The following is a 22059-nucleotide window of genomic DNA, read 5'->3' on the forward strand; positions in this document are numbered from 1 at the left end:
CGGGGCAGAAGGCAAAACTTGTGTCTATCAGCAGTCAATGATGCAGACAGCCAAAAAGATATCACTGAATGAGAATCAAAAGAAACAAGCCCTGCAGGATCAAACCCCAAACCAGGTAAAAAAATTCTGGTGTCCTTTATATGATGGCTATGCACTTGTTTTTTGGAAGGGTCCTTTCTGCCAGGAAGATGTCCAGCAGTACTCTGTGTCTGGCAGCATGAGCTAAAGGTGGGCTCTCTGAGAAGGCACCTGGGGCCATGCGTGCAAACATCTTTATGTGAAGATGAACGGGAGGGAGAAGTGGAAGAGCCAAGCTGAGCTAAGAATATGTGGGACACCCCTGGGTGAGAGAAGCACTGGGAAGATGGGCCTAGGAATGATAAAGCTTACTTGCTGGTATTGTAGGGAGAAAAGTAATGGCTGTCTCTCTGCAGTGGAAATGATTTTAACAAACAAATCATAAAAAACTGCACTTGCCAGCAGTTGTCCAGGGAACCATTGTCTGCACGGTTTCCATAGGATGCTTATGCCTGTCAGTAAAGTCATCAAATGAAGAACTAAGAAGAGGGCTATTTACTGGCCTTCACCTTTGAGACTCCAGGGGCCAACAGGATTTGGTTCAAGGACTACATCACTTCATGCTTGCCCTCCATAAATCATCAGTTCAGGGCCAGTGACTTGCAGGCAAAATTTTGCCCTTCGGCAAATAAAATTGGATTTATTTTCATTCCTTTCCACAGTTTTGCACCCAAACGGAAGAATCCCTTTGCTGCTGTGTGTTAGAAGCACAGATATATTGCAGACTTCTTTGTAAGGATTTACTCTGTGCAGGAAGGTAAGTATTGCATCGCTGTGCGCAGAGGATGGCAGTCTACTGGGAAGGGAAGGAGGAAAGAGCCTGAGTGGGATGACCAAGGAAGATAAGAGCATTAAATGAAAAATGGTCTGTGCTGTGAGTTTCTAGCTGTACCACCTGTTTTGGAGAATGTCAGGAGGCTAATCAGCAATCACAAAATATTTTTCACTTAAATGAAGGATTCTAACAAAGAGGAACTTTCTTAGTTGGTTTAAATAGCATTTGCAAGATTTGGCCTGTTGTCACGAAGAACTTTTTTAACAAACTCCTCTCTGGTGGCTCATGGGACATTTTTGCTTTGTTCAAAGCCTCCTATGTTCTGAGAACACATGGTGGCTATCAGACTCCCTCAGTTCTGGAACTTGGAACTGGACTTCACCTTAATATGTGAGAAATCAGTAGGCATTGAAAATTACAAGAACATTAAGTTTTTTTTCACCTTTGACTGTTATAAAATGGTCAAACAACAAAAGCTTATTTATAACATCTCAGTAGTTACGGCTGCACCTTGTTCTTTTCTATAGTTTTGACAATATATGATTTATGTCAATTCTAACAGATTCTGCCAGATTCTTTTTGTGAGAGAAACTTGATTAATGCTTCTGATTACTATATTCTTGTAATTCCAGGTTAATTAATATAGGTAAATAATATTTGCCAACCTTCACGCCAATGGCATGAATAGGATGGCTCAGGCTGGTTGTTAGGAAAAAGTTCTTCGCCAAGGTGGTGGTCGGGTACTGGGACAGGCTCCCCAGGGCAGTGGTCATGGCACTGAGCCTGACAGAGCTCAAGAAGCATTTGGACAATGCTCTCAGACACAAGATCTGATTTTTGGGTGTTCCTGTGTAGAGCCAGGAGCTGGACTTGATGAGCCTTGTGGGCTCCTTCCAAATTAGGATATTCTGTGATTCTGAGATTCTGCATCGGACCAGGAATCTATTAACTATTTCCAGTAGCTACCAACAAGCATGAGGAGAGTAAAATTCTAAATGTTGAAAACAGTTGGAGAATGAGAAAATTATTGCTACATCTGCATTACAGATACAAGTTTTGTTCTGCAGCTACACATCCACTTCCTGGTACTATCACGTGTGTTAGTAGTTAATTAGAGTCCAGTTATTCAGCACTTCACCCGAAGCTCCTTCAGCAGTGAATTCCATAGGCAAAACTGTCCAAATGAAATGCTATTTGTATATGTTGTAGATTTATGTACCTTTTACTTCCTTGCTCTTTTATTAACCAGAAGGTACAAAGACTTAAAAAAAAAAAAAAAAAAAAAAAAAAAAGATGCAGAGAACAAGATCAATAGAAACAGATCTCATTTCAAACTGGCCATTTCATAATTGCTGTGGCAAGAAAATGGTTGGATAAATGAAAACATGTTCCAAGCCACTAAAGTGACAAGATGCATTATTCCTGGGGACAAGTGCTTACTCTACCTGATCTGTTACTTTCAACTTCAGTGCTTGATTGGAGGCCCTGATAACTCATGTTCTGCTAAAATAAGTAGCCTGAAGTTAATAATTTTTCTTTCTCCTAATCTTTCTATTTAAAAGAATATCAGACACTTGGCATTTCCCATCACAACTTGCAATATCAGATTGGAAGAGGATTAAGTCTGTACAGTGATACTATGAAAACACACTGAAGACAACCTTAAGCAGAAATTAAATAAAAATGTCTTGGGAAATATAAAAATAGATTTCAGCAAGATAAACAATAATAGTATTTTGGAGGATGAGTGGTTTCCTGAGCAAAGCATTAACCTTTCACCTTTTGGATATCAATAAGTAGTGGGATCCTATGACAAGGATTGATTTAAACAACTTTGCTCTCTCCCCTTCTAGCCCAAATGGTAGCAAAAATGTCAATCCCTGAAACAGGAGAGCTCCTCATGTGTAGTGCCCTGGACATGCAACATCTCTTTCTGGCAAAGAAAAAAAAAATACCAGGCACTTCAGAGCATGGTTGAAGGTGAATCATGTTATTACTGGCTTTAATTAGCACTTCCACAAGCTGCAGAGTTCTTTACCTGCAGCTGAATTGCACTTGGAAAGGTGTGAAAGCCCTATTGCCTTTGTAAACATCAAAGAGATTCATTTCTAATCTGATCTTTTTAACCAAGCCCTCCTGTTGATCAGAAAAAGTGAGGGCAAACACCTCTGAAGAAAAAAAAATGAAGCGACTTTGGAATATGAAATTTATAATTTATTATTTTAGATTGATATGTATTTATTATTTAGTTTGTTAGTTCTCTGGGACTTACGCCTATCCTCTTGCACCTAGCTCACAGTCGGTGCTCTATAAATAAGTCATTATTGTTAATATTTGATAAGGGTAGCAGAAAGATCACTGTGAGCTATGATCAATGAGACTTCTTGATTCCTGATTCTGCTTTGGCTTCCACCACATTTACACCACTGGAATCCCGCTGCCTCTTTGGGATCACTCCTGCCTCACAACAGAGAAAGCAAGGTGAAGATAAAGCTATTTCTGTCTAAATAGTCTGGGGAGTGGTAATAAATACAGGTTTAGTAAATTACTATGCTGTGGTTTGATTCAAAAATATAACTCATTAAGGGTTCACTCCACACCACATAAAAACAGAAGTAATTGATTTGGTGTCACTGGGGCAAATGCTGGTTTACACCAGTTTAAGATCTTTTTAAGGGTTGTTGATGGATTCAGATCTATAAAAATTACCTTCTGGGACATAGCTTTTGTAAGATGCTTTGTGCAGTCTATTGTGCAATGAGGACAGAAAGTAACAGGCTGGGTAGCCTGCGTAAGGAGTGCCAGAAGTCTTTATTGTCCAAGACCTGGGTAGCATGAACAGTTATAGGGCCTGAGCCAGCCAGGAGCTGCCTTGACCTTTGCAGAGCCTCGGAGCACAGGAGCCTGAGGTCTGGTCAGCAGAACATGGTGTGGTGCTGCCTGCTGGCTGAAGCACACCCTAATTTGTCAAAGCAAGGGGGAGTTTTAGAGGTGATATCAGCTCAAACATGTCTCTCTGGCTGACAGCACCATCCCAAAGTAACTCACAGATGAAGATTAGCCAGACTCATCACCATTTTGCCAGCTCTCTCCTCCACATCTTCCTATTTACCTTGATCTGGGCAGCATCCTCTCTAGGCAGCAGATCCTTTTGCCCAGAAAGAAGATGCACATGGCCCAATTTGTCCTTTGTCTTGTGACAATCAGCCTGTACGAAGGGATTCGTTTTCTGGGACAAAAAGACACTCATCCCCAAACATGCCTCTTTGTCATCAACCCTTTATGTATGAATTGGAGGGGGGCTCAGGGATTTCCTCTAAGACAAGGAGTAGGAGGCATCTAATGGCTTGTCCAGATCCCAGCTGAGAAGGCCATGACAAATGAAAGACTGTGCCATGTCCTAATCCTTTTGTGCATTAGTGCTTTAAGCCTCATCTGCCTTCTATTCTGAACAAAGGTCATATTTCTCATTTTTGCCCTCTATTTCAGTAGACAAGCTCAGAGCCTTTCTGATTTGTAGCTTGGCCAGAGAGACTGGAGAATTTCCCAAGAGAAGATCCTCTCTGCTTTCTTTTACTGCCCTATGTATGGTTTGTATTTAATTAGAGATAGAAAAAATGCATAAGCATCTAATACAACATGGACAAAGGCTAAAAACACTGCTAGCCTTGCTATCTAGGATGTATTCTGGAAAATAAATATACCTGACCTTTGAGATCGAGCTGGACCCTTCCTGGGCAATTTTTGGAGGCCTTTTATTGAGATTGTTTTGAACAATGAGAGTAAGGTAACCAGTGAAGCAGAAGCAAACAGAAGGAATGAAGCTCTGTTTCCTGCTAGGACTGCTCCTTCTGGTTACTCCACGGCTGAAAACATTTTGATCAGGCTTTCATTTAGTCTATCATTTTGAGCAGTATTAGCTTTGTCATCAAATAAGGTCAAGAAATCTGAAAATGCAAAGCTACGACCTCCCTGCTGTCCTGAAGGAGAAACCAGTAGACCCCACACTGGTGATGCTCTCTGTCATGTAAATCCACCTTCTCATTTACTTAGGCTGCCTCATGTAGAAAGTTGTCTGTCCAACACCAACTCATATTGCTTACATTCACTGTTCTGGGCTGTTGTGAGCACCAGACAGACTAGGGGAAGGTGGAGTTTTCAGTTGTTCAGTAAAGCCCTTTGCACTCAAAGGAGAAAAGATGCTTTTGGGAGCTTAATTCTCTGAGCTGCTCACCTGGTTTGCCTGAAGCAAATCCCCAGAACTAGAAAAAAATGATTTTCCCCTTGCTGCCTCACTTCCCCCCCTTTTGTTGGTACACTGAGCCTGGGAATCCTCTGGGGTTTGTTCTCCTGTGCACCCACGAAATGCATCAGTAATGAAATATCACTCTGTACTAAGCTAACAAGGATTTAAAATGGGAAGAAAGTCTTCATGTCAATAGAAAATATTTTTTTTCTTTTTCCTTCTTTTTCCTCTTTTCCTTTCTTTTCTCTTTTCTTCTTTCTCCTTTCTTTTTCCATTTCCCGCCCCCCCCCCCCCCCCCCCCCCAATTATTATTATTTCACTTTTCTGGAATTTCAAATGATCCTTGCACCTGACTGAATTCCCAGGACTGAAACCCTGACCTTAATGAATTTGCCAGGAGGAACTTCCACCTTCTTCTTTGACATCAAAGGCTTCATAGATACCACTAATTACTCAAAGAAAGAATACTGCATCTATGTTTAGTGCGTGGCTCTGCTCAGGACGTACCCTATCATCATTTCTTTGAATGTAATTTCACTGAAGGCGATGCGAGTTTTACACAGATAGGAGTCCCTGCTGAATGGGTAAATACCAGCTATTTGTTCATAAGCTGTTGGGAGAGAGGAAAAGCTCATTTTAGGGGAAAACAATGACATGACACATCCTGCTTTTGCTAGCCAGGGCATTGTATGCATTTTACACGATAAGGAGAGACCCTGTAAACCAGCAGGTCAAGGAAAGATGCCCTCTGCTTCCTCACTGTATAATAACACCATTCAAAGTGAAAGATCGGTGATGGGTGCTTTTGCATTTAAAACTCACTTTCAGAGAGCTCCATTATGCCGTACGAGCTGCATTACATTAAAACAGCACAAGCAAGCATTAAGCAGGTGTTTGCAGAACGCCTCAGCAAGAAATGTGCACCGCGAGCTTTCGTTTCCTTTGTTGTGGCTGACAGCTATGGCTAAAGGAGCAGTGCCTGTAGCTGCGTTCCTGCCAGTTACAGAATCAGACAGCATTAGGATGTGAACCCAAGTTGCAGAAGCAGTAGCATGCAGTGACTGATAACTCCAAAGAGGGTCCATATGGCAGGATGGCTGTACTTATAAATATTTCAAATGTCAATTCACAAGGCTACAATCATCCCAAGCTGTTTGCGTTATTCTGAATAATTGCTAGCAAACTATAACAAAATATTTGTCATACTAGAATAACACATATAAATTTAAGTGCTGTATATCCCAAGCTTTTCTCCAGATAATATATTTTATTAGGTTAATAAAAACAACAGAGGCAGCATGGTTGCAGGGAATTTGTAAATAATTACCTATGAAAAGCCTTCATGTATATCTTTCCTGCTGAAGAGATCGTAGAACTTGGTGTCTTTTCCCCAGTGAGGAGAGGCTTTTGTGACTGTAAGCCAAGATCAAGGTAATCAGGGCCTGCTAAGGCATTACTTAGTTTTATTTTCCTCCATTAGCATTTGCACATGTGCTTATTTGATTTTATTGGCTGTCATCAGCAATTACTAATGCACAGCCGTGTGGATGCAGTGACAGAATGCAGGAAGTGTGGTGCTTTCCACATTGATGCCTTTGAAGCATGTTGGATGCTTTGCACAGCTCTAAACCCTGGGATGAGATGAGCTGCACTAAGAGAGGAAGAGTTTGCAAACAGTAATTTTCACTATGGCACTGGAGGGGGTAAGCAGGATCAACTGGAGCTTCCCAAATGGGTTTGCTGTTCTGTTGCTGATAATGGGCTTATTTTGTCCTTCCCAATTATGATGCACTCATGGAAAGGTTAAGCAACTTGTGGCTAATTTGCATAATTTAATTCCCTCCCCCAGTTTGGAAATTAAAACAGAAGAGGATTTTTGGAGTCATGAGATCTATGGCATTTTGAAACAGACTTTAATCAATTCTTACCTTTCATTTGCTTATTGCGACCTCTAAACTGCTGATGCTTTAATAAAAATTTCACTACTATTTCAGAAACAGAAATGACAGAATTACACATACAGCCAGCAAAGTTAAGACCCATTCATGCGATAATCCTTCTTGCACAACCCTGCATATAATCCTGGTAATTATGGGCAAAAATGAAGGTATTTATATCTTGTCAAACTTCCAAGGCTATTTCCCTGTCTTCTGACAACTAAAGGGTCAAACCGTCATTGACTCACAAATGTGGAACAGCATCTTCTGGCAAGAAAAACTGATTTTCCTCACTATGCTGAGGATAAAAAGGCCAGCTAAAGGTGAAACAGCCTACAACTCTGAATACAGTGTAGAATTTACGCAACACCATGCCATGGCTTGCAAAGTTTTGCATAATGAACAAGGCAACTGTGCTTATCAACATGCCTCTCAGTTCCTTCCAGTTGTCTTACATGTCCCAACATGGTTGATCCCTACATTGTGAGTGGGCTTGGAAAGCTCAAGGGAGAAGTATAGGCCCTGGGCAGCACCGTAGCCCTTCTCCATCCCAAACCTTAAAACACAGTCAGCAGACTTCTGCTATTTAGTCCAAAGCTTTTCATGTCAGAGCTTCAGGATTGTGTGAGGCCAAAGATATTCTCTTGGTAAGAAACGTTGGCGCAGAGCAAGAAGTAAGCAGCTGAACAACTCCAGCCTCATCACAAGGTAAAACTCCCATTGGAAGTAAAAGGGACCTGGCATGCGAGTGTGCAAAGGAATCTGGTGTGGCTTACGCAGCAAAAGGTAGTGTGGGAGTAATTCCAGTCTGTTAGTTTTTTTAGTTACTCAGGACTTGTTCATGCAATGTTTGGGAGGGATCAGAGGCTCTGCTAACACAGTGTGCTGTTGCTCTTCCTTTGATGTATTCAGGAGGTCACAGAATCAACAGCTTGTGTTTGGCTTCACTGAGGAATCACTGAACATCATTCAGAGTGCCCAGAATATTTGGGAATGAATGTTTCAGGGTGAACTTCTCAACCCTGGCCCACATCTAACGTTAAAGATAAAGACAGGAAGAAACTCTCCCCTGTGAAATGCAGATAATATCACACTTTCAGTGGCAAGGACAGCGAAGCACAGCAACAGATTGTCTGGCAAGACTGCGTAGTCTCCAGTCCTGGATGTCTTTGAGGACAGATGAGACAAACAGCTATCATGAATGACTTAGGTGCAATTCTCTCTGCCTTGAGGCAGGGAGATGCCCTGGGTGAGTTTTTCCAGCTCTGCTTTCTTCTGCACCTATGATAAGTATTTCCAGAACTGGGGGTCAAGCCCAGAGCTGTTGTTTCCACCAGCCAGCAAAAACATCACCCAGGATTTCAATGTGGTACAAAATACTGCCAGACTGTTCTCACCACCCCAATGCCATGGCTAAACATGCAACTGCTCATCCCATCATCACCCTCCCAGAACCCTGGTGTGACACTGTGGCAACAGGAGAGAATTAAACAGAAAAACGTGTATGGGGCACAGCTACACTACGCAAATGTCACAAATATAGTGCAGATGATAATAGCATCTATTGTATTCTATGGCTGGGACTTAGGAGCCTGGAAAGACCACAGTGGAGCTGGAAACATAAGGATCAGAAAAATGCAGAGATGCCAAAAAAGCCCTGTTGGGACAGTGTGGCTGGAGTGTTGAGGTATATATGTTCTTGTGAGATCAGGAAATGCTTCTGTACCTGAGGAGATGTCAGTTTGCCACATGGGCTGCTTGTATTTGCAGTCACAGGTTTGCTGAAGGAGATCTGGGCTTTTATCACTCAGATAGGTGTAAGCACCATCCAAGAGGGCATGGGAAAGAGGAGAACAGAGGCTGCCCCACTATTCGCCTCTTGCAGGACAAACCATGACTTCTACTGCTCTACGTGGAGGCACTGATGCTCCCACCCCACCAGCCTGTCTGTCCCTCACCTGATGGTCTGTTAATGAAGACCAGCAGAGTCAATGGCTTCACTGGCTTCTTGAACTGGACAACAATTTTATTTTTTTGTAAGAAAATTTATTTCTGAGGGGATATTTACTTGAATCTGGGATTGTGAGGACTCAGAATATTTTGGCCATATGTGAGGAAAAAAATGGGTATATTAAAGCAATCTAAGGGTAAGAATAAGCTTTTTATACTGGTAGACTATTTGATTGACAGTGTGTGCAGATGCCAGATAATAATAAGTCAAGCATCAGTTTCTCTTTAAATAGGCTGAGCAATTTAAAGCAGCTCCTCTAACGTATAATTTAAAGGGGTTGGAAGGTTTCTCCCAACAACAAACACTCGTGTGCTTTTCTGTAATAAACCATATGTTTTTTCTACTGGGAGTGGGTCATTCTTGCTCTCAAAATGAGAAACTTAAAATCCGCAGCCACTTACCTACTAAAGTGCCGTAAATATTCATTCACAGAGGCTAATGTGTTATTAATATCATAGGATAGACATCTTAATATATTTATAGAGATATTCTGTACATTTGTGCTAGAACGTATGGGAAATAATTATTTAGCTGAAGGCATACAAATACTGTCCAGATTCTTAATCAATACCGATCATCATTACAGGCCTATACAACAGACCAGACCTTACTACCAATGAATTCTGGCTTTTAATCTGGATTGTTGAAGTATTCATAAATCTGTTTCACATCTTCAATCCAGTAAAAAACTGAAGTCACAACCTGCAAGACATTTGAGATTTATTCTTTCGAGCTTCCAACGATGAGATCACTACAATCTAAGGCAAGGTGGGTGGCTAATAAATCTGTTACTGATTTGCACATAAATCGTGTTGTTGCAGTGCTAATTTGCAAAGAAAACAAGTTGCAACGGTATGCAAAATGGCGTGCTGTGGTTGTAGATGGAAAATAATATCCTTAAAATCCTTAATGGTATGTAATTCTAGATATAAAGTGTATTGTGAAGGCTAAAAGCCTGTGCCACATGGCCAGAAGCAATGCAAACACAGAAGAGCGAGTTAGGATGTTCAGACCACTTGTAGGAAAGGGATGTGTTAGGAGCAGTAAACAAGAAATGGACTTATCTATAGGGCCATAGGCCTCAGCTCATCTAGGAAAAAGAGATATACCTATGGAGATAAGGAGGTCATTACTGTGAGAAGGACAGACAAGCAGCTCTTAGTTTAGAGAAACGGAGCTGAAGAGGAAAACAGCTCCTGTATGAATTAAAGAAGTAATGCGGCAGGCAACCTTGTGAGAAAATAGCTATATTAAGGACTAAACAACAAAGAATTACAGGTTTTCAGGAGTGACTGATGTCAATGCATGCCTGAGGGAATAATAGGACAAATAAAGTGAGTTCCTCTTTACTGGGATCTATTTTAAGTTAAACAAGATGGAGTCTTACAGCTCCTTTGGGGTGGACAAGCTGCAGATAGGTGATCCGTGTTTGCAGTTTTAAAGCTATGTGTGCATCTAGCTTGCACATGGAGGCTTGCCACCCAGAGTGATTCTATGGAAGATGCCTGAGATGACTGTGCCTTCCCTTAAAATTGTCAGCCAAACTCACTCCATCTGCATTACAGCAGTGTGAATTTGGTTTGAAAGAAGAACTGGTACCCATGTGTCTCAGTTGGTTCTTTCTCAGAGAGGAATATTTTAAACAGAAATAATTTTATGAAGGCAGATTTCCAAGGGTTAAAAAAAAATCAAAATCATAGAACCTCTCAAAGACCTTTCAGGTCCAGCAGGTCTGGTCTTTAGGAAGAAGCAAGCAACTGAGAAAAAAAAAAAATCACTGGTATCTCTCTTGGCAGAATAATCCAAAACTGTGTGGGTTCCAGACTGTCAGATTTGTCAGCAACATTGTCATTCATGTCTGCTTGCAATGCACTGCCTCATACAAGTCAGCTATGTGCCAGCAGCCTGTGTGGGAAAGAAAAGTCTGCCTACACATGACTGTGTGTAGAAACATAAAACATTATGGCATCGAGAGTCACTGGTGCCCATCTTTGGGTTGTCCCAACACTTTTATTCCCAGCTGGTTATGAAATAGCTTCTTACAAAATGCACACACACAATGGAGCTATATGAGTTAAAGATGTATTTCCTCAGCTGTGTGCTTTCATACCAGGTGTTGATTTGGTTTTTAGACCCTCTCTGTATCCCAGATTCCCTGAAGCTTAAGCTGAAACAGTTTTAGTTGTGTGTTTCTATGGGATTACTGGTGTAAGGTGATTCATTTATTTTCCAACAACATAGACCACTGTCGCCTTGACAATGCATAAACAACATTCTCAGGCTAGAAGGCTTCTCAGGGGTCTGCTGAGAGAGGCCCCACCATGCTTTCTCTTGGGACTCTGATACAGCCTTGTGTAAAATAGCATATTCTTCTTGCCTTGATTCACAATCATCACAGCATTAAAGTATCATATTTGGGAAGGTTACATTTAAAATAAAGCACTTTAAAAGAATAATTGAACACAGATATGCATTGAAGCTGTCTGTGAGATTGTCCAACTCAGAATGAAATCAGGACTTTCAGCCTTCTTCCTACGGAACAATCATTTGTGTTACAAAATACAAAGTTCTGTTTGGCACTGCTAGGTGGTGTATCTTCAGGAGAGCTATGAGCCTGAAATTCAGTGAAGAGTGGAGCCAGTGTACAACTGTGGTGGTTTTACCCAACTGAGCAGCTGAACTCCACCACAGCCACTCTTTCCCCTCCCTAAAGTGAAAGGGGGAGAAAATATGATGGAAAGGACTCAAGGGTTGAGATAAGGACAGGGAAATCACTCAACAGTTATCATCACAGGCAAAACAGAGTCAGGACAGGGAGATTAATGTAATTTATTACCTATCGCTAACAAGCTAGAACAGTGAGAAACTAAAAACAAACTGAAGACACCTTCCCCCCATCCACCCTTTTCTCCCCCTGAGCGGCGCAGGGGAACAGGGAATGGGGGCTGCGGTCAGTCCCTGACACTTCATCTCCATCGCTCCTTCACGGTCACTCTCTGCCCCTGCTCCCCGTGGGGTCCCTCCCACGGGATGCCGTCCTTCCCGAACTGAGCCTGGGGGGCTGCCCACAGGCAGCAGCTCTTCAAGAACTGCTCCCACATGGCTCCGTACCACGGGGTCCATCCCCCAGGAGCAAACTGCTCCAGCACGGGTCCCCCACGGGCGGCAGCTCCCCCCAGACACCCTGCTCCTGCGTGGGCTCCTCTCCACGGGCTGCAGCTCCGGCCCGGGGCCTGCTCCTGCGGGGGCTCTCCATGGGCCGCAGCCTCCTCCAGGCCACATCCACCTGCTCCACCGGGGGCTCTCCACGGGCTGCAGCGTGGAGATCTGCTCCGTGTGGCACCCATGGGCTGCAGGGGGACAGCCTGCTCCACCAGGGGCCTCTCCACAGGCCGCAGGGGAACTGCTGCTGCCTGCCTGGAGCACCTCCTGCCCTCCTGCTGCACTGACCTTGGGGGCTGCAGGGCTGGTTCTCATTCCTCTTTCCCAGCTGCTGTTGTGCAGCAGGATTTTTTTTTTCCCTTTCTTAAATCTGCTTTCACAGAGGTGCAAACAACATAGATTATTGGCTTGGCTCTGGCCAGCAGCAGGTCCTTTTTGGAGCTGGATGAAACTGGCCCTTATCTAACATGGGGCAGCTTCTGGAGTCCTCACAGAGGCCACTCCTGCAGCCCCCTGCTACCAAAACCTTGGCACATAAACCCAAAACAATAATATTCAGTCTTCACAGGAACAAGCTTCAGAAACATACAAATGCTCGATCCACTATGTGCAAATCTGTTCAGCAGAAAGGTCATCTCATAGGCATGGCTTCCTGGCATCATGCATGGAGCTGCTTAGGGAAGGCAGAAGGTTTTCTTAGGCGACTGCACTTCTCACCTCTCGCGTCGTGGAGGTCCCTCTTTTCATCATTTAAGGTCAGGCAGGCTGCAGAGCTACAGCATGCTCACAGCTTATGGGGCTTGCAAACTAAATGTAGCATTGTGGGAAAGCAAGGGAGGTAGGATGACCTTGGAATTAATTTTTTAAACAAACAAAAAGTCTTTTTGTTGCCAGCCTCAAGCATTTGCTTGCCATTACTCATCGTCCTGTATTCCTTCAAGCTATGAAATGGGTTAAAATATGGCTTTGAAATATAGTCACTGGTGGAATCTCTTTTGCTCACTTCTTCACGTTAATTGGGTGGTTATTGAGCTTTTATGGTGTGTGCACTGAAGTTTTGCCTTGTCCGAAACTCCCCCACTGACCACATGTGATTAAAACCACAATGGCTTTGGGCTGCAACTTAAAAGAAGGGAGAATTTCAAGTACTGCTGGAGAAGCAATGATGTGGTTTGTCACTGAACTTTTCCAGGTCACATTTCCTCTTCTTCCTATCACTGCCAAACTCCCTCTAGCTCCTAATAACTTGCCCAGAAATGTCCCTCCTTTGACCTCCCTCCATGCAGTGAGGGGCCCTTGCATTACAGAAACTCCAGGATATCTCCTACTAGAAACTCTAGGAACCGGGGTTGGGGGGGTGGGGGGGGGGAGGGGAAGGGAAGGATTAGTGATTTATTGCTAGGCACATAATGGCAGTGGCAGTTTTCAAGGATTACAGAGGATTGTTCAAAGTCACAGAAGAAATAAATGCCAGATCCTAGTCACACTGCCAGTGCATTGCAGGCCCTGCAAAAGCCTGGTTGCTGAAAGTAACTAGAAAGGAAGACTTATTTTGACTTCAGCACAGACTCAGTAGATCTCAGTGATACGGGCATTCCTACAGTGCGCTTATCACAATACACTCAAATGAATTCAGCAGACATAACATTATATTTTGCCTAGTATTTAAAGTTCATGAGGCAATTTTCTTGAACTGCTCCTGTATTACATAGTGAGGAGAAAGCTGGTCAGCGAAGCATTCAATCAACAAGCAGTTTCTAATAATCTGTTCTGGAAGATAAAACAAAAGCAGCCAAATAGACAAATCCTATCTCCAGCAAACAACTGGAATAGCTGATTTATATTCTGGGAGATTTCTTAGGAGCATGGGATTTACTAAAAAGTGCTCTCCTTTTGTTAAGCCACAGGACCGCTAAGAAATTTATAGTCATAGAAACAGCCAAAACATTGAAATGGCTGAACCGCTTCCCAGCCCCATACTCTTTCCTATAATTTTTGAGAACAGGGTATACAGTTGCAGGCTGTGTTGTATTTTGCAATGTTCGCTCACGATCATGTGTTCAAGAGTTATTCCACTGCCCCCAAATGCAATTCCCTATGCATTGAGCCACACAGAAGATCTCCCCTTGGTGTACACAAGGCCTTTTTCTCCCTGTGAAGAGCTGTACCAGAGGAGGCTGGCACATGGAGCTGGGGTGAGGAGCACTGGTGCTGTACACTGCTTTATTCCTTTCAAAACCAGATGCATGAGTTGCAGTAAGAACGTCTGCTGTGTAAAACCATACTAACATGCCAAGAACATTTCCAAGAATTTCAAACTTAAAAATAAAATCCAAAGCAAGTTTGTGTCTCACTGTTGATTAAAAAACAAAACAAAACAAAACAAAACCAACAACAAAAAAGTAAACACAACAAAAGAAATTATGCAAATGCCTGTGTAGATTATGGGCAGCCCTCTGGCTCTTGGTGAATTTCCCTCAGCATTCTGAAGTTTGGGTCCACCAGTTCCAAATCAATGCAAAACACTTCACACCCTCGGCAGCCCTTTCAGGGAGCAGAGCATTTCTCTCTGTTCTGACTTGCAATCCAGCATGGCAGCTCAGCCATCAGCCCTGTATCCTCTGGACCAAGCTCAGATGGAGCCACAGTCTCTTCCCCAGGGACTGAACACACCAGCTTTTTACATTATTTCTGCATTTTTCATCATCAGCTTTCCCATTCATTTAAGAAATTCATCCCCCCATGCAATAAGTAGAAACGGGTTGGCAGTGGAGATGCAGCCCTGGGTGTGGTTCCCAGCTGTAATGCTGACTCCAAGTCTTCTTCCCTGTGTCAGGTCCTTCCTGATGACCCAATGCTCCATGTCAGCAAAGCACTTAAAGCTATATTGAAATCTGTGGATTAATCACGTCTGAAGTGACATTCAGCTGAACCGACATCCACATTGCTTGTCTAGACTGCACCGTCTTCAGCTACCCTCCCATCTGTCTGTCTGTCCAGCACCTAGAAGAAAGAACTCCTGAAACTCCTGAAGTAGAGAATATTAAATCTCATAGGAACCACACACTTTGATCCCACCTATAGGATTGATATAAAAAAGTGCATGTAATTAGCATTTGATCATATGTCACTTAACAGCTACATGTCAGACAGCCATTACTGTCATTTTGTTAGCAGCCTGCCTTGCTCTAAAAATAGAGGGTTTTTCTATTACTTTCTTTATTTTCTTTATTTTTTTCTCTTTGCAGTAAATGTTACTGTAAACAATTAATAAGTCCAATTAGTGTGTGTGTGCGGGGCGGGAGTGGGGAGGGAGGGGGTGTTGGAAACCAGCAGCTGTCTTTTCACAGGTTTTCCTAGGCTGCTGCAGGGGCCAATCATATCATATAAATGTGCATATTAACAAAGGTTCATTAAGCAACTCTGTCTTTCTAAGCCTCTGGAAAAGAAGCAAAGCAGAGACAAGCCTTAGAAGTAAGCACGCTGTGTTCTTTACTAAATTTGACATACTGAAATCAGCAGCTTTTTAATAATCTACATTTAAGATGCAAATGTATCTTTTTTTTGATAGGAAAATCTAATGTATGAATAAAGATTCCAAATCGTTTTATGATCGTTTCTTGATCGCTGTTGGCAAGGGGGGAATTATCATGCTAACAGCCTCATTCAGGGAAAGCCATATGCCTGAAATGGAGACAACGCTGAAGTTACAAAGTTTAGCAAGATTAAATTACATGGAGGAAGGTTCATTTAAAATAGAGACTAATTAATGACCTCAGAGGTAACCCCACCAGCTACCACACTGGTTAGAGAGGTGAATCCTATTAACAACCTCTTAAGTGCAGTCTCCAATTACTAGTCTTTTCAGCAGCTTTATGGTGTAAGAGAAATGACTTCAGGCCCCTGCTCCCATCACAGGGTCATCTCGTTTCACTTTCAGTCTGTACTACAAAATGATAGTCCTATGGGCAGCCTCTGACAGCCAAGAGGCTATTTCAATATTGCCAGAGCACAGCAAGACATTTTCATCTGAAATGCAAAAAATGTAGAGTGGCAGTTCAGTCACTCTGTCACATAGGTTGCTAAAACTGTAGAACAACTGCTCTTTCCCATGGATTAAACATGCAGCCAATAGCCTTAGTCTGTTTTCAGTCTTATATAAGGGAGGCAAGTTTCTGAGGAGAGACCAAATCTTTTATTCAAGTAACAAACATAGCTGGGAAAAAGGACAAGATATTAGGCACACAGGCCTTTGGGAAAGATTAAAGAGCCAGCAGGTTTGCTCAGTTTTTCCAGCTATATGAGCTGGCTAATAAAAGATACTACTTGTCTCTATGAAATTTGCCTCTTAAGACCATTGTGGCTGCTGTTGCACTATTATTTGAAACTGCTATTACGAAGTAAGATGCAAGGGGACAGATACGCAGGCAGAAATGGGCTATGGCCATGTGGCTGCTTTGCTGCTTGGTAATCTGAGACTGCCTTGTCCCACTAATTAGTGTGTAATAGCTGTGTATGCTGGCTCACTTTGGGATGTCTTATCAAAGGGGGAGAAAGAACCGGGTTTAATTTAGCTATACAGAGGGACTGCATCTGTTTTCTCTGCCACTGAAGGATTATAATTGTTTCTAGATGACAGCAGGTCACATGCGTATAGGCTTTTTAATTATAACTGAAATTTCTCTTCAACCTAGGGAAATAATTTAATTTCAACATTATTATTATTATTATTTGGCTTCATTTTAACTCCCCCAACTCTTTTTGCCGTCTTACTTGCAACATAAATCTTTTCCCTTTCCACAAAACAGATTTTCTTTGTTCATCTCTGTCACTGGTTTCTTTTTTGATTCACGCAACAATTACATAGTTCAGGTTTAAAGGTTATGAAAACTGTGTTTTGGCATTCAACCAGTCTCATCTCTGGAAACATTAGTCAAATACTCGTTTAAAATTCCCTCTGTAGAAGGAAACATTGCCATCTAGGTCTCTGCCTGTATTTTAAATTTTCTATCTCTTTGCTTATCTGACCAGATCTTGCTTTGCCCATTCCACAATGCTCAAATCTCACGATGGTGCAGGGCTTACAGCGTTATGCCATGACTTGAGATGCTCTGTTTTGTTCTGGAGATCAGCCATAACTTGTCTGTTCTGTATAACCTTGTTTTCATGTCTTTGCACAGCAAAATATGTCAAAATAAAAGTGACCCATTAGAAAAAGGGTGACATTCTGAAGGAGTACAGGATAGAATACAGAGGAGAAGGAAAAATTAATGTTGTCAGGCACAAAGATAGCCCAACATAAAGCTGATGGTTCACTACACCGCTTTCCACATCTTCTCAGTTATCCCAGAGAAAGCCTTCCCTGCCACCAGCAGCTAAAAGGAGCAGGCTAGCCAGCACAAAGGGAAACCTGGACTGTCCTGGGGAAAGAAATGGGCAGCAAGGAGAGTATTCATATGAATCTAACAACTTTTTGAAACAAACAGGTGAAAAGAAATAATTCTGGAAAATATAAAAAGATGCATATATAAATATATGCAATATCCAATATATCCTAGAGGTCTGAGAAACCTAAAAGGCAATTGGGCAGTTGTAAAACTGCTATTATCCTTTTGCTGGCCAAGTTAAGCCTTAAGGAATGGCAAGTGGAGTTAATTAATTCAAGGCCCTAATGTTGGTCAAGAAAGTTATCGAGAATGTGCAAGAAATGAAAAAGAAAGTGTCCTGGTATCTTCCTAATGAAGGGAGTCACAGCTGGTTATCCCACTGGTGGTGAAGGATTCCAGAGAGTCCTAAGGAAAGCTGTCCCTCCCTGATCTTCAGTCCATGGGTCCTGAACAAGTGATAGATGTTGGCAAGAAGATTTTAGTCATGACTGGAAGCAGGCTTTCTGGCTATCCTTTATGGTCATTCACTGTCAGATGGTTAACACTTGTTCAACAGATCAGGGCAAAGCAGGTGACCTAATGTCTTCCCCTTTTTCTCACCTGGGCAGCCCAAATGGGGTGGTTCTCATGGTGGGAAAAAATCATACCACTGGCATTTGAAGACTTGCTGTAACCCTGCTAAGTGACTCCTGAATTGCAACCACAACCTCAGTAAAAGCAAGGTCTGCATGCCGACTCTGTGGTCTGGAAATACAAGCCAAGAAGTGCTGTAGATTTCACACGAAGAACTTTTTAACACATTTAACAACTGTGAAGGCTAAAATCTAGGTGTAAGAGGCTAAGCATGCCTCAGATGAACCTGAGATTTAGTTAGGCATGTGAATGAATCAGTAGATGAGACTTTGAAACCAGACTTTATTTCTGAGCTAAGTTCTTGGCTGGAGAGGGTTGGTTGAACACTTAAACCTGGAAATATGGAATGTGTTCCCCATGCCAAAGGTCATGTACGTTCTGGACCACCCTCATCTCCTTGGATGACAGCAACTGAAATGCAACCGAAGGATAGATCTATCATCCAGTGTGCGCAACAGCCTTTTGTACTCAAGGAGAAAGATCACAACCTGGGAGCGACAGTACTTGCTAACTTCCCCTCTCTGTCGTCTGTGGAGCAAGCATCACAGAGGTTTGCTCACCCCAAGGACAGGATGACCCATCAGATTTCGGGTTCCCCTTTCCATAGCAGAGCATGACAAACTGTGGCTGGAACTGGAGACCCATCTCAACTCCCACAGTGAAATTACAGGAAATTACAAAGATGCTCTCAAAGAGCAGAAATCTCTTGTTCTCAGAAGAAGGTAATCTGAGCTATTGGAGGAAAAACAAATTCCACCAACAGGTGAAAGCTTAGAAGTTAGAAAGTAACAATGAGTGACTCATCTCCATGCCCAGTTTGCAAAGACTAATGTCTTAGATGGAAAGATGACCATCAGGACCTTGATCTAGCTTTCTAGGAGAAAATAATTAGTCAGTCAAGGGACTAATCCTTTGTTGTTTCTGCTTAGCATTATTAGTATTTTATGATGTGTATGTGTTTTATGATTTCGTGACGTGTAGGAACTGGCAGAAGCATGAGGGATGGTGGTACAAACTAGTTTTTCAGATAAGTTTCTTGAAGTTAGGATGAATGAATACAATGTTGTCTATAAGGAAAAAGAGGCAAGGAAGTTAAGGAAGAGACACACACTGAAACAAAGTGACAGCAGTTTTTATGTCTGTAGCTTGTTGGCCACATAAGGCAGGCTACAGGAAAGCTGGATAAGGGTTTTGAAATTTAAAGCAGTGCCCTTTGGATGTGCATCTAGCCTGGAGCAGCTGGCTAAAATGTAGCCATGTAATCTGGGAAACTGCCTGCTTGGATTTTGCCAGATAACTCTGGGGAGATTTCAGACAGTTGCATACATATGTCTACAGTAAACGGTCAAAATGGGTCTTTGGAAGTATGGATACAAATCTTAAAACTCTGGCAAAAGCAAAAAGGAAAAAAAAAACCCCTCGCTGTTCCAGTAGGTGTTACATTCTATGGAAAGTGCTCACGTAGCTTTTGGAAAAGAGGATGGGACATACTGAGACCTCCCAGTCTGATCACTGACAACACATAGCATAAGATGCCGTTTTGAACACATAAAATAACAAGAAGCAACTGAATGCTAGTTCATAAATGTTTCCTCTAGGGTCATCCACAGTACTGCCAACAGTAAAGGAAAAAAGTATTTTGGAAATCTAGACAGGTAATGTGGATCAAGTAATATAAACAGTGTGTGTGAGTGCACATCTTTCTGGCTGACATATCCATGTCACGTGGAGAAGTGGAAGCCCAAAATAATAAAAAACTTCCAACTATTTTATCTGTAATTTCGGGTGGGAGGGCCTGTTAATCACATAATAGATAGTGTGCTCTGTCTCAGATATGGTATTACTTCAAAACAATAAACTTGCACTTTTCTGTTGTCAACCTGCTTTACTCTCAACATGAACGAGCTGCTTCTGATCATGTAAAATAACCTTTTATAATGTATTCTGTACTGAGTGTGTAATTAAATGTTTATTTGTGAATGTGGAACTGAAAGGGAAAATGACAACATCCATAATGAATTTTACTACACCATCTGCAGAGCAGGTTAAAGAATAGCAAAAAGAAATTGGAATCATCCTTCTGCAAGAAAAAAATGAGTGCTTTGCCTTTCAAAGAAGGATGGTGGCTTGAGCAGGAGAAAATGCAGTAGCATATTACCTCTTTATGAGAAGAGCAGATTGCAAGTAATGTCTGGGATTTTAAACAAAAGTAAAAAGGAAGGAAAATAGTGAGGTTCTGGGGACAGAAAGATCCACAAGCACCAGTAACATCACTGTCACCATTGCCTAGTAAAAAATCTGGTGAAGAGATTCAGGTAACTCTGGATTTTCCTTTGTTTTTTAGTCATTTACAGTAAAGCAGAATTTCCATTTGTCACCTCCAGTTCTTAAGGCTCTGGGATCCAGGTGATTCTGCATCGCACATTGAGATTTTACAAATTATTGTTGTTTAATTAAGGCAGTTGTTTTAAATTAATTGGTGCCCACTGTGTAACTGATGAACTAATACAATGAAAATACTGAGCACTTCAGAATAGCCATCCATTCTACCAGTTTAGTGTGATACAAAGAAATATTTGCTAAGAGGAAAGTTATGCTAGGAGACACTACTATTTCTATCTGAAATAACATCCCAGGTATTTTAGTGAATGGCTGCTACTTGTTTCTTTTCACTAGTCAAATCTAAACATGTAAAAAGTTTGTCCTGGACATTTTTGGTATCCGATTTTTTTGTTGTTTGAAGAATTTTGTTTCAAATTTATTTTTTTGTTGAAGAAGGATAAAGCTTTGGATCATGTCTGCAGACAGACACACAAAACAACATCCGATACAATCAATTGAAAAATTGTGATGTTAATGTTGTAAATCAGGTATCTGGATGGAAGGTGTCTTTGGGATTGACTCTGTCCTTTTGTGTGTCATCTATGAGCACATCAGGAAAAGCCATTTCAGTTTGACATAGTACTGAAGACCTGTCCTAATCACACACATCATTTTCCTGTCCTGTCCTGTCCTGTCCTGTCCTGTCCTCTCCTCTCCTCTCCTCTCCTCTCCTCTCCTCTCCTCTCCTCTCCCTCTTAAACCTTCCTGTTCTTTTCCATACCCACACAACCTGCCCCTACTTCCCAATTTACACTAAATTTTTCCTTCTTTTTCTGTATTGTATTGGCATCACCAGTAAAGAACACAAATCTATTTTCTCTCAGTTTCTAAGCTTTCTCCCATGGTAATCTCCAGCTGTGAGCTGAAATTGTAGGGAAATTTGGTTCAGCCATTACAGCCATGGTAACAATACTTGTTTACTCCATGGAGCTTTCTGTACTATCGATTGAGGGGATAAAAGAAAGGGCTATGCTCAGGGCAGAAGAACTCTTCAAATGCTTTAGCTTCCAAACTTTAACAAGTCTTTTATGAGTATGTATTGACTGAATTAAAAAATCAAAAGCCACCAGGTGAATAAAAGATAGACACTTCACATTGTAAGACCCAACCTAATTTTCAAGTCCCTCTTCCCAGCTCTAGTGGCATACGAGTTTGCCAGCAGAACATATGCACTTTTTTTTTCCAGACAAAATTAAAGTATGTTTTTGTTTTTCTCTTTCTCTTTGTTCCCAGAGATGCAAAGACTATTTTAACTAAAGCTTAAAAAAAAAAAAAAATCAGCTTGAGGGCAATTCTGGCAAGAGAAATTACATCCTGAACTTGTTTGCTCTAAAAACTGAAAAATAGATCTAATGGAATTTGCCAGGCAGCTTTCACTAGAGACAGTGATAACCCAAGTACGCAGCAAGCACCTAAAGTTCATTTTCTTCACCTATCTTCTAATACAC

The 22059-nt window shown here is 41.8% G+C and overlaps 2 long non-coding RNA genes across 2 annotated transcripts in view; one reads left to right on the forward strand and one right to left on the reverse strand.

Annotated features, from left to right (window-relative positions):
- On the forward strand, positions 1-10758 carry LOC308195564. The gene is made up of 3 exons (XR_013951612.1): positions 1-115; positions 741-835; positions 7949-10758. It is a non-coding gene; the product is annotated as an uncharacterized lncRNA (long non-coding RNA).
- LOC308195565 overlaps positions 10754-22059 on the reverse strand; it is a 17298-nt gene continuing 5992 nt past the window's right edge. The window contains exon 3 of the long non-coding RNA XR_013951613.1: positions 10754-15212. This is a non-coding gene — a long non-coding RNA (uncharacterized lncRNA). The remainder of the gene's footprint in view (positions 15213-22059) is intronic.

Source organism: Anser brachyrhynchus, assembly GCF_964034855.1.
Source record: "Anser brachyrhynchus genome assembly, chromosome: 5".
NCBI lineage: Eukaryota > Metazoa > Chordata > Aves > Anseriformes > Anatidae > Anser > Anser brachyrhynchus.